The sequence below is a fragment of the Monodelphis domestica genome, chromosome 7 (assembly GCF_027887165.1).
Source record: "Monodelphis domestica isolate mMonDom1 chromosome 7, mMonDom1.pri, whole genome shotgun sequence".
In the NCBI taxonomy this organism is placed as follows: domain Eukaryota; kingdom Metazoa; phylum Chordata; class Mammalia; order Didelphimorphia; family Didelphidae; genus Monodelphis; species Monodelphis domestica.
In genome coordinates this window covers 274,286,635-274,296,250 of record NC_077233.1, presented here as the reverse complement: position 1 = coordinate 274,296,250, position 9,616 = coordinate 274,286,635, and the positions used below count along the sequence as shown (strand labels likewise).

General features: G+C 37.9%; 1 protein-coding gene across 3 annotated transcripts in view; it reads left to right on the top strand.

The window, feature by feature from the left end:
- Positions 1-8,463: 8,463 nt before the first annotated feature.
- The window catches only part of AOPEP (aminopeptidase O (putative)), a 524,226-nt gene continuing 523,073 nt past the window's right edge, over positions 8,464-9,616 (top strand). For all 3 annotated transcript variants that reach the window (XR_008913378.1, XM_007497916.2, XM_007497922.2), the window contains exon 1: positions 8,464-8,559. The gene's annotated coding sequence lies outside the window, so the exon portion shown is untranslated. The remainder of the gene's footprint in view (positions 8,560-9,616) is intronic.

The window sequence follows — 9,616 nt, the reverse complement described above, 5'->3', positions numbered from 1 at the left end:
GTACCTTTCCTCAAAATAAGAAACAGTATTTATTTAAAACCATCAGCAAGTATCATCTGCAATGGGGATAAGTTAGATGCCTTCCTAATAAGATCAGGAGTGAAGCAGGGATGTCTATTATTACCACTACTATTTAATATTGTACTAGAAATGCTAGCAGTAGCAATTAGAGAAGAAAAAGAAATTGAAGGGATCAGAGTAAGCAATGAGGAAACTAAACTATCACTCTTTGCAGATGGCATGATAATATACCTAGAGAATCTGAGAAAATCTTCTAAAAAGCTAATAGAAATAATTAACGACTTTAGCAAAGTTGCAGGGTACAAAATAAACCCACACAAATCATTGGCATTCCTATATGTTTCCAACATAACCCAGCAGCAAGAGTTAGAAAGAGAAACTCCATTTAAAATCACTCTAGACAAGATAAAATACCTGGGAATCTACTTGCCAAGACAAATTCAGGAATTATATGAACATAACTACAGAACACTCTTTACATAAATAAAATTAGATCTAAACAATTGGAGAAACATCAATGCTCATGGGTGCACGAGCTAATATAATAAAAATGATATTCTTACATTAATTAATTTACTTATTCAGTGCTATGCCTATCAAACTCCCAAAAAAACTTTTTTTATGGAATTAGAAAAAATTAATACAAAGTTTATCTGGAAGAACAAAAGATCAAGAATATAAAAAAAAATACATTTTTATAACAGATTGGCCAATATGACAGTATAAGAAAATGACAAATGTTGGAGGGGTTGTGGCAAAATTGGGACACTAATGCATTGCTGGTGGAGTTGTGAATGAATCCAGCCATTCTGGAAGGCAATTTGGAATTATGTGCAAAGGGCTTTAAAAGAATGTATACCCTTTGATCCAGCAATATCACTACTAGGTTTGTACCCTAGAGGGATAATAAGGGGAAATACTTGTACAAAAATATTCATAGTCACACTCTTTGTGGTATCAAAATATTGGAAAAGGGTTGTCCCTCAATTGGGGAATGGCTGAACAAATTGTGGTATATAATGGTGATGGAATAGTATGTAAGGAATCTGGATGATTTCTATATGAACTGGGAGAACCTCAATGAATTGATGCAGAGTGAAATGAGCAGAACCAGGAGAACATTGTATACAGAAAGTAAAACATTGTAGAATAATCCAATGTAATGGATTTGCTACTAGCAGCAATGCTACAAGCCAGGACATTCCTGAAAGACGTATGGGAAAGAATGGTAACCACACTGAGAGGAAGAACTATGGGAGTAGAAATGCAAAAGAAAAACATATTACATCACTTATCACATGTATATATGAGTATGTGATTTGGGGTTTTGGCTTTAAAAGATTGCTATATAAAAAATATGGAAATAGGTATCAAGTGATAACATTTGTGCACCCCAGTGGAATTGCTTGTTGGCTCTGTGAGTGGGGAGGGAGTTTGTATAGGGTGACCTAAAGTTTTAAACTAAAAGTGTATAGTTATCTTAAAAAAAAACTTTAAAAGTATGAAGTTATCTTAAAAAAGATAGCTGAAATGAGGCAGCTACATGACTCAATGAATGGAGAGCCAGTTGGGAGTCAGGAGGAACTGAGTTCAAATTTGACCTCATATATTTTCTACCTGTCATAACCCTGAGCAAGTCACTTAAGTCCAAATGCCTAGCCTTCACTGAACCAACACTTGTATCAATTCTAAGAGAGAAGGTAAGGGTTAAAAAAAAGAAAAGATAACTGAAACTACACCTCACTGTTTCTAAAAAGAGAAAGAATTTACAGTTTTCCAAAGAACTTGATTAAATGCACAAAATATAAATTATGTTGTTCTTAAAGTTGATTCACAGTAGTCTGCCAATCACAAGACTTTTAGTCTAAAGAAGTGAAATAAAAATGTTGTAATTATTTATGAATATAGCTATATATTTGGCAAAACTTACTTATAACTTGATAAACAATCTAAGCAATAAATTACATTCATATTTAACTGTGCTAAAATTAATGGGACAATGTCATTCTTGCGTGTATATTATCAGTTGTTAATATCACTGATGCTACTTTCTCTGAATTGGATGCCAATATTAATTATTCTGAAATTGGGATGAATAGAAATGTATGAGCAGAGAAGTATAGTTGCTTCATTCTCAACTATACTTCTCATATTAAGATGAGAATGAAGCAACTATATACTTCAGGCCAGTATATGGCTTTATTCTTTTTCAGAGAGGAAAAGAAAAGGATGAAGAAAGGAATGTTTTGGATAAGAAATAAGGAAGAAGGAAGAGGAATATCATTTCTCAAAATTGGAAGGTACTAGAAAAAAAGTATTCAGACATAGAAGAAAAGTTAAGGGACAAGGCTCAATGAACCTCACTATTATCTAAACTAGGCAAAGGAGGGTTGAACACGCACACACAGATTTTGTTGTAGAAATATAGTAAACTAAAGTGGGAATAAGAATAGGGGAAAAGGATTCAGGAATGTAGAATAGGTTATGAAATAGTCATAAGCAAGACTTTTTCAGCTTAGGAAGGTGGATCATAAAGGGGAGATGAAAAGGAGAGAAAAAGTAATGATAAGGGTTTGGGCTGTCTGAAGAGACCTTCTCTTCAGTAGTTCCATTGAGCAGAAACCTAACATCAAATTCAAAGACTGGAAGAATGGCTAAAAAAAAAAAATCACTCTATAATTAAGATATTATAGTGGCAGGAATGATTGAGAAACAAATGCAGAAGATAAGGACTCCCAAACATCTAAAAGCAATCCCTCAGAGAAAAACACAAGCTGGGTACAAACTCAACTAGAATTCTTGAAAGAGTTGAAATAAGAATTCAAAATGTTTTTTTAATAGATAGAATGGGGGAAATGGAAAAGAAATAAGACCTACGAAAAAAATAATTGGAAAAAGAAGGAACAGCTTGGCATAAGAGGTACAAAATCTTTCCCAAGCAATGAAGTCCTGAAAAATCAAATGGGCCTAAATAGAACATTTCCATAAGGCTACAAGAAATGTAAAACAAACCCCCAAAAAAGACTTAAAAATGAGAGAAAGTGTTAGCTATCTCATAGCAAAGCAAAAACTGACCTACAAAACAGATTAAGGAAAAAATAAATTAAAAAACCAATAGATTTTCTGAACATAATGACCCAAAAGAGAGTGTAGACATCCCATTTTAGGAAATCTTCCAATGCCTTACAACTGATACTAAGATTAGGATAAAATGGCTACATGATTTAGAATAAAGGGGGATTCCATAAGCAAATTAAGGGAATATAGAAGAATTTGCCTGTCATGTTTATGGATAAGGGAAGATTTTATTATCAAAAAGAGGTAGAGAGAATTATGGGATATAAACTAGACAATTTTGATTGCATTAAATTAAAAAAGATTTTGCACAAACAAGATCAATATAGCCCCAAAAAAAGGACAACAGAAAACTGGGGGCAAAGTTGTATAGTAAATTTCTCTGATAAAGGCTTTATCTCTCAAATATACAGAGAACCAAGTCAGATTTTTAAGATAATGAGTCATTCCCCAACCGATAAATAGTTATAGATATAAACATGCTGTTTTCAGATGAGGAAATCAAAGCTATATTCATATAAAAAATACTCTATTGTCACTATTGATTAGAAAAATGCAAATCGAAAGAACTCTGAGGAACAACTTCACACCTATCAGATTGCCTAATATGACAGAAAAGGAAAATGACAAATATTAGAGGGAAACACTAATGTTCTTTGGTGAAGATGTGAATTGATTCAATCATTCTGGAGAGCAATTTGGAATTATGCCTAAAGGGCCATAAAACTGAATCTCCCTTTGTCCTAAGCAATGTCACAACTAGGTCTGAATTTGAAAGAATTTTTTAAAAAGGAAAAGAACTTCTGTGTATAAAAACGTTTATACCAATCCTTTTGGTTGTGGCAAAGACTTGGAAATTGAGGGGAGACTCATCAACTGGGGAATGGCTAAATAAGTTGTGGTATATGATTGTGATGGAATACTATTGTGCAAAAGAAATGATGAGCAGGATACTTTTAGAAAAACTTTCCAACTTAGATGAACTGAGACAAGCAAAGTGAGAACTAGAAAACATTGTACAACAGTTAACAGCGATAGTGTACAATGATCAATTGTGAATGACTTAGTTATTCTTAGTAATACAAAAGATCCAAGACAATACTGAACTTATGATGAAAATGCAGTCCTCTACCAGAGTTTGGGGGCAGATACCTGAATTTTGACCTATCTCAAGAAAATAGCTTAAGACAAGTTGGAAGGCTCTTTGTCAATAACTCTTGCAAAGTGATTAGGGATTATTTTAGAACACATTGTCCAAGATGGCCAGAGATGGACCTAGAAGAATTGTGAAAAACAGCTATATATGTTTTAAAGGGAAACAAAGAAAAGGAGGAAGAAAATAATGATGTCATAGAGGAAATAAAGAAAGAATTGAGATGATTAAAAGATAAGATGGCAAAAATAGATAGTGGACATGATAATCAACCAATGACACTTGCCCCTCTCCAGAAATCTAATTATCGATCCAGTACCTGCCACTTCTGTGAGAAGAAGGGCGACAAAATGATAGTGTGTAGAACTTTTCTCAAGATTATTGGAAGGAATACGCAGTATAATAGCAACTACAGAAGTGATAATTATAAAAATAACTATAATTATGACAATGGAAACCACAACTTTAGGAATGATGACTATAAGAATAGATATTGGGAAAATGATAATTCAAACCAAATGACTCCACAACAATATAACTTAAGTGGAGCTCATCCAAAAAATACTCAGGTTGCTAATGCCCCTCAGGGGTGCCTTTCAGGGGGGTACCCAAGGAACTTCCCAAACACAATGAAGGTGTCTGGGGGGGGAAAAGGGGGTTGGGACACAGGAATCAGAGGATACAACCTTTGATTTCCCAGACCCTGATGTCTTACTACCCGTTGTCCCTATCCACTGTCCCCCCTATACTAATGAACCCCATGTTACCTTTAAGGTGGGTAACACCTATTATGATTGTCTTTTAGACACTGGAGCTTCCTGGTCTGTATTAAAGAGAACACCTGATTTACAATGTTATTCTGTTGGCTCAGAGAATGTAATTGGAATATCACCCCAAAGAGTTAAAAAACTTCCCCCTAGAATGGTGTCTGTAGGTACAACATTCCTACCTTTTGATGCCTAACTCCCCTCTAAATTTGCTGGGGAGGGACCTTCTATGCGAACTCAGAGCCACAATAACTTGCTCCCCAGATGGTTCCTTATCATTGGAAATATTAGAGGAATCTTTAAATTTGCTCCCAGTAATTCTCTCAGAGATCCAGGAGGCAAAAGAGCCTCCCACTTTTGTAATACCTGAAGATATACCGGAGTCTCTTTGGGCCACATCTTCTTCTGATGTAGGCTTACTTAAGTTGGCTGTTCCTGTGCAGATAAAAACTAAATCTAGCCCACCTCCTTCCATTCCTCAGTATCTCCTCTCAAAAGAGGCAATTGAGGGAATTACCCCAGTAATTAACTCATTAATTGCACGGGGAATAATAATCCCTTGTAAATCTGAATACAACACGCCCATCCTGCCCATTAAGAAACCAAAAAGAGGGCCTGATGGCAAACACCTCTATAGATTCGAACAGGATTTGAGGGATGTGAAAAATCATGTTATAAAGAGACACTCTGTAATTTCCAACACCAATACTATTATTTCTTCTATTCCTAGCACAGCTACATACTTTACAATAGTAGACTTGTGCTCAGCCTTCTTTTCCATACCCATACATGAGAACTCCAGGCATATTTTTGCTTTCACCTGGCAGGGCCATCAGTACTCCTGGAGTCTTCTGCCACATGTTTTTGTAGACAGCCCAAGGTTATTTGCGTAAATTTTGAGCCAAGATACAGATAATATGAAATTTAAAAATAGCAAATTAATCAAATATGTAGATGATCTACCATTGGCTTCAACAGATGCAGAAGCATGTCAGGAAGATAGCAAACACCTTCTTTTGGAATTGCACAAAAGAGGGTATAAGATCTAGAAGGATAAGGTTCAGTGGTGCCTCCCTAAAGTAGAATATTTAGGGTTCATCCTAACTGCAGGTGCCTGCTTTATTTCTCCCAAACAAATTGAGAATATTCAAAATTTAAGCACTCCTACCACTAAGAAACAGTTGAGAACAATTTTGGGAGCAACAGAGTTTTGTAGACAATGGATTCTTTGCTGTGGGGAAATTACTAAGCCTCTTATAGCACTAACAAGGGATTCGGTCCCTGAGCCCCTAAAATTAGAGCCAGAACACCTGTCAGCTCTATCAGATCTAAAACAGGCTATCCTGTCTGCCCCTGCTCTAGGCATCCCAGATTACAACAAGCCATTTACTTTGTATGTACATGAGCGAAGAGGGGTAGCTTCAGGTGTTTTAACTCAGACTTTGGGGCCTTCTCAGCACCCAATTGCTTATTATTCTGCCCAACTGGATCCAGTAGCATCAGGAGCACCACCATGTCTTAGAGGAGTAGATGCTACATCCTTACTAGTGACAAAAACTGTTGATCTAGTATTGGGATGTCCATTAACAATTATGTCCCCAATTGAGGTAGAAGCATTGTTGCTAAGACATAGAATATAGGCATTTTCTGATCAGCAAATTACAAGATATGATATAACCTTGCTAAACAATAAAAACATTACCTTGAAATGCTGTTTCACCCTTTACAGTATGTAGCTCTGATTTCTCTACCTAAAAGCTGTTCACATCTTTGGACCATTTATCACTTGGGGAATGGCTCATATTCTTACCAATTTGACGAAGTTCTCTGTATATTTTAGATGTGAGATCTCTAGTCCATGAAACTGTCAATAAGACCCCCTTCTCACCCCATTTTCTGCTTTTCTTCTATTCCTGACTTTTTAAAAAATTTATTTGTACAAAAATAGGAGGTAAGTTGAATTCACAGTGTCACAAAAACAGAAAAAAGAAAGTGGTCAACAATGTCAAATGCTGTTAGGTAGTTTGAAAAAGTTTAGGACTGAGAAAAGACCATCAGATTTGGCAATTAAGAGGTAACTGGAAATTTTGGAAAAAGCAGCTTTAGTTTTAGTTGATGAATTCAGAAGCCAGATTGCACAGTATGGAATAATGAATTACAGGAAAGAAAGTGAAGGCAGTGAATGTGGATCATAAATAAAATTCAAGGGGTTTGACTGAAAAGGGGAGGGAGAGATATATAGAATACAGTTTGGGAGGATGGTAGGGTCTAGTGAAGATTTTTTTAAAAGGATTTTAAGGTTTTTAAAGGAGACTTGGGCATATTGGAAAGCAGGAGGGAGGGAAGCAGTTGATGGCAGAGGTCAAAGATAGGTTTGTGTGTATCTGGTGTGTGTGTGTGTGTGTGTGTGTGTGTGTGTGTGTGTTTGTTTAATATAGGATGGGGTGAGAAGAGATATGAGTTGGAATTGCTATCTGCTAGAGAAGCCAGGAGGGAATGAGATAAAGTACACAGGAAGAGAGCTGGCCTTGGCAAAGAGGACTATTCCATTGGGAGAGATGGGGAAAACTAAGAGTTGATGTCAAGGGATTTGACATGAAGAGAATGGAAGCTATATTAGGTCAATCAGTTAACAAGCATTTACGATGTGCCCAGAGCTGTGCTAAACACAGGAAATACAAATTAAGTAAAAAGAAAGGCAATCTCTGGCTGTATATAGGAGCTTATATTCTAATAGGTAAAAGACAACAGATAAAATGAAGCTGGAAAAGAGGTGGAGTGGGAAATAAGGTATTCAGTCTGGGGATATAATGGAGAAGTTGTAAGGAAGGCAGCTGATGAAAAATGAAGACATGACTAGCCCTGGTGCCTTCCTTTGAATGTAGTTTCTAATATGAACCAATCCACTAAATAAAAAAAAGTAAGTTGTCGTCATATGCGAAGACCAGATATAAATTTGTTTTATTTTAGAGGCATTAGAGTTATCTAATAAATTAAGTTTCCTACATTTTTTAGACATCTTTTTATGACATTTTATGACATCTTTATCCGATGAAGCTGTCTATAAATATTTTCCACCAAGTTGGGACTGGCGATGTGTGGAAGTTCAGAAGCACCCCATTTTCCGAGGTTGGATGGGAATCCCACTGACCCCTCCTCCGAATTTCCTTGCTTTTTCTTGGGGTGTTTGGGATTATCTCCCAGGATTGTTGTTAAGGACCAAATAAGATAAAATCCGTAAAGCACTTTATCAACTTTATGTAAATGCTAGATGCTCTTTCTTGTTTATTTATCTGTTATTTTTATTCTCAGTGATTTGTCCTGGAACAGCGGTTCTCTAGCATAGAGCAGCACCCACACCCGTAGGGCGAGAAGAACCAAATATATCTGAATGAACCAGGGGGCGGGGAAAAGAGAAAGGAGCGCAAGCAATAGGCGTGGCTTCAGCACGAGGCAGGAGGCGCTCTCGGATGACGTCAGAGCGACGCAGCCTGTGGGAACCGCGTGAGGAGACTGCGGCCCCCGGGCCCTGTTAGGGCGCAGGTAAACAGCCGCCGTCACCGCCTTTGCTGTTGACCCCCAGCGGTCTCCGGCCCCTGCTGTAACCCTCTCCGTACTCGGGGCGGGACTGGTGATGTGTGGAAGGAAGCACAGCAGCGCCTTTCTCCGAGTCTGGATGGGGATCCCCCACCCCTTATCCCGCCCCTCGGGGTGTTTAGAGCCGGTTCCACCGGCCCCAGGTCTTCCCTCTCCTAGAGGCGCATCTGTCCTTATTAGGCAAGATTTCGTTATGTGATTTGAGAGGATTGTGGTCTTCTGTTAGGACGAAAGAGTCAAAGGAAGGCAGCGGCGGGGCGGGGGAGGTACTTTGGAAGCTCCCACTCCTGCATCCTAGGGCGGGAATTCAAATCCCCCCCTTTAGTTATGTTTGACCTTGGGCAAGTTCCATCGCTTTCCTGGGCCTCTGTTTATTCCTCTTCATATAATGGGGATGGACTAGATAGACTTCAACTACATTAGATCCCTTCTATTTTTAGATTTATTGCTAATTGGCTTTCTAGTTAAATCCCGTTTTCCTTAAACATGAACATGCTAAATAATTAAACATTCCAGTAGTTGCAACCACTTCTCTTATCAGTCTGCTCCCAATTTTTCACTTTCAACCACCCTACTTAACCTCCCCTGCAACTACACAGCTTATGTCCTCCCCTTCTGCCCGGCGAAAGCCACCTCCCACCTCCATCATCTCACTCTTCCTTCCTGGCATCCACACATCCCATACCCACCTTCCCCTTTAGACTTACCCTAACTCCACAAATCACCTTCTCCATCATCAACCTATCCAGCCTTCTTCCCAATTCTCTTGCTGGGGAAAGTAATTGATACCTGGGCTGCCAATGCCTTTAACAATTTATTAATTTTTTCACTACCCTATCTGAGCCTGTTCATTGTCTCCAGATGGGCTGTACTAAAGGCCTTACTTAGGTTTGGGGGTATAGCTACAAGGATTTCGGTCAGTGGCAGGCACCTTGGTTTCTTTGGTTCGAAAATCTCAGCCTTAGTTCTTAGTAGCATAATGTTATAGTTGAAAAGCAGTGGT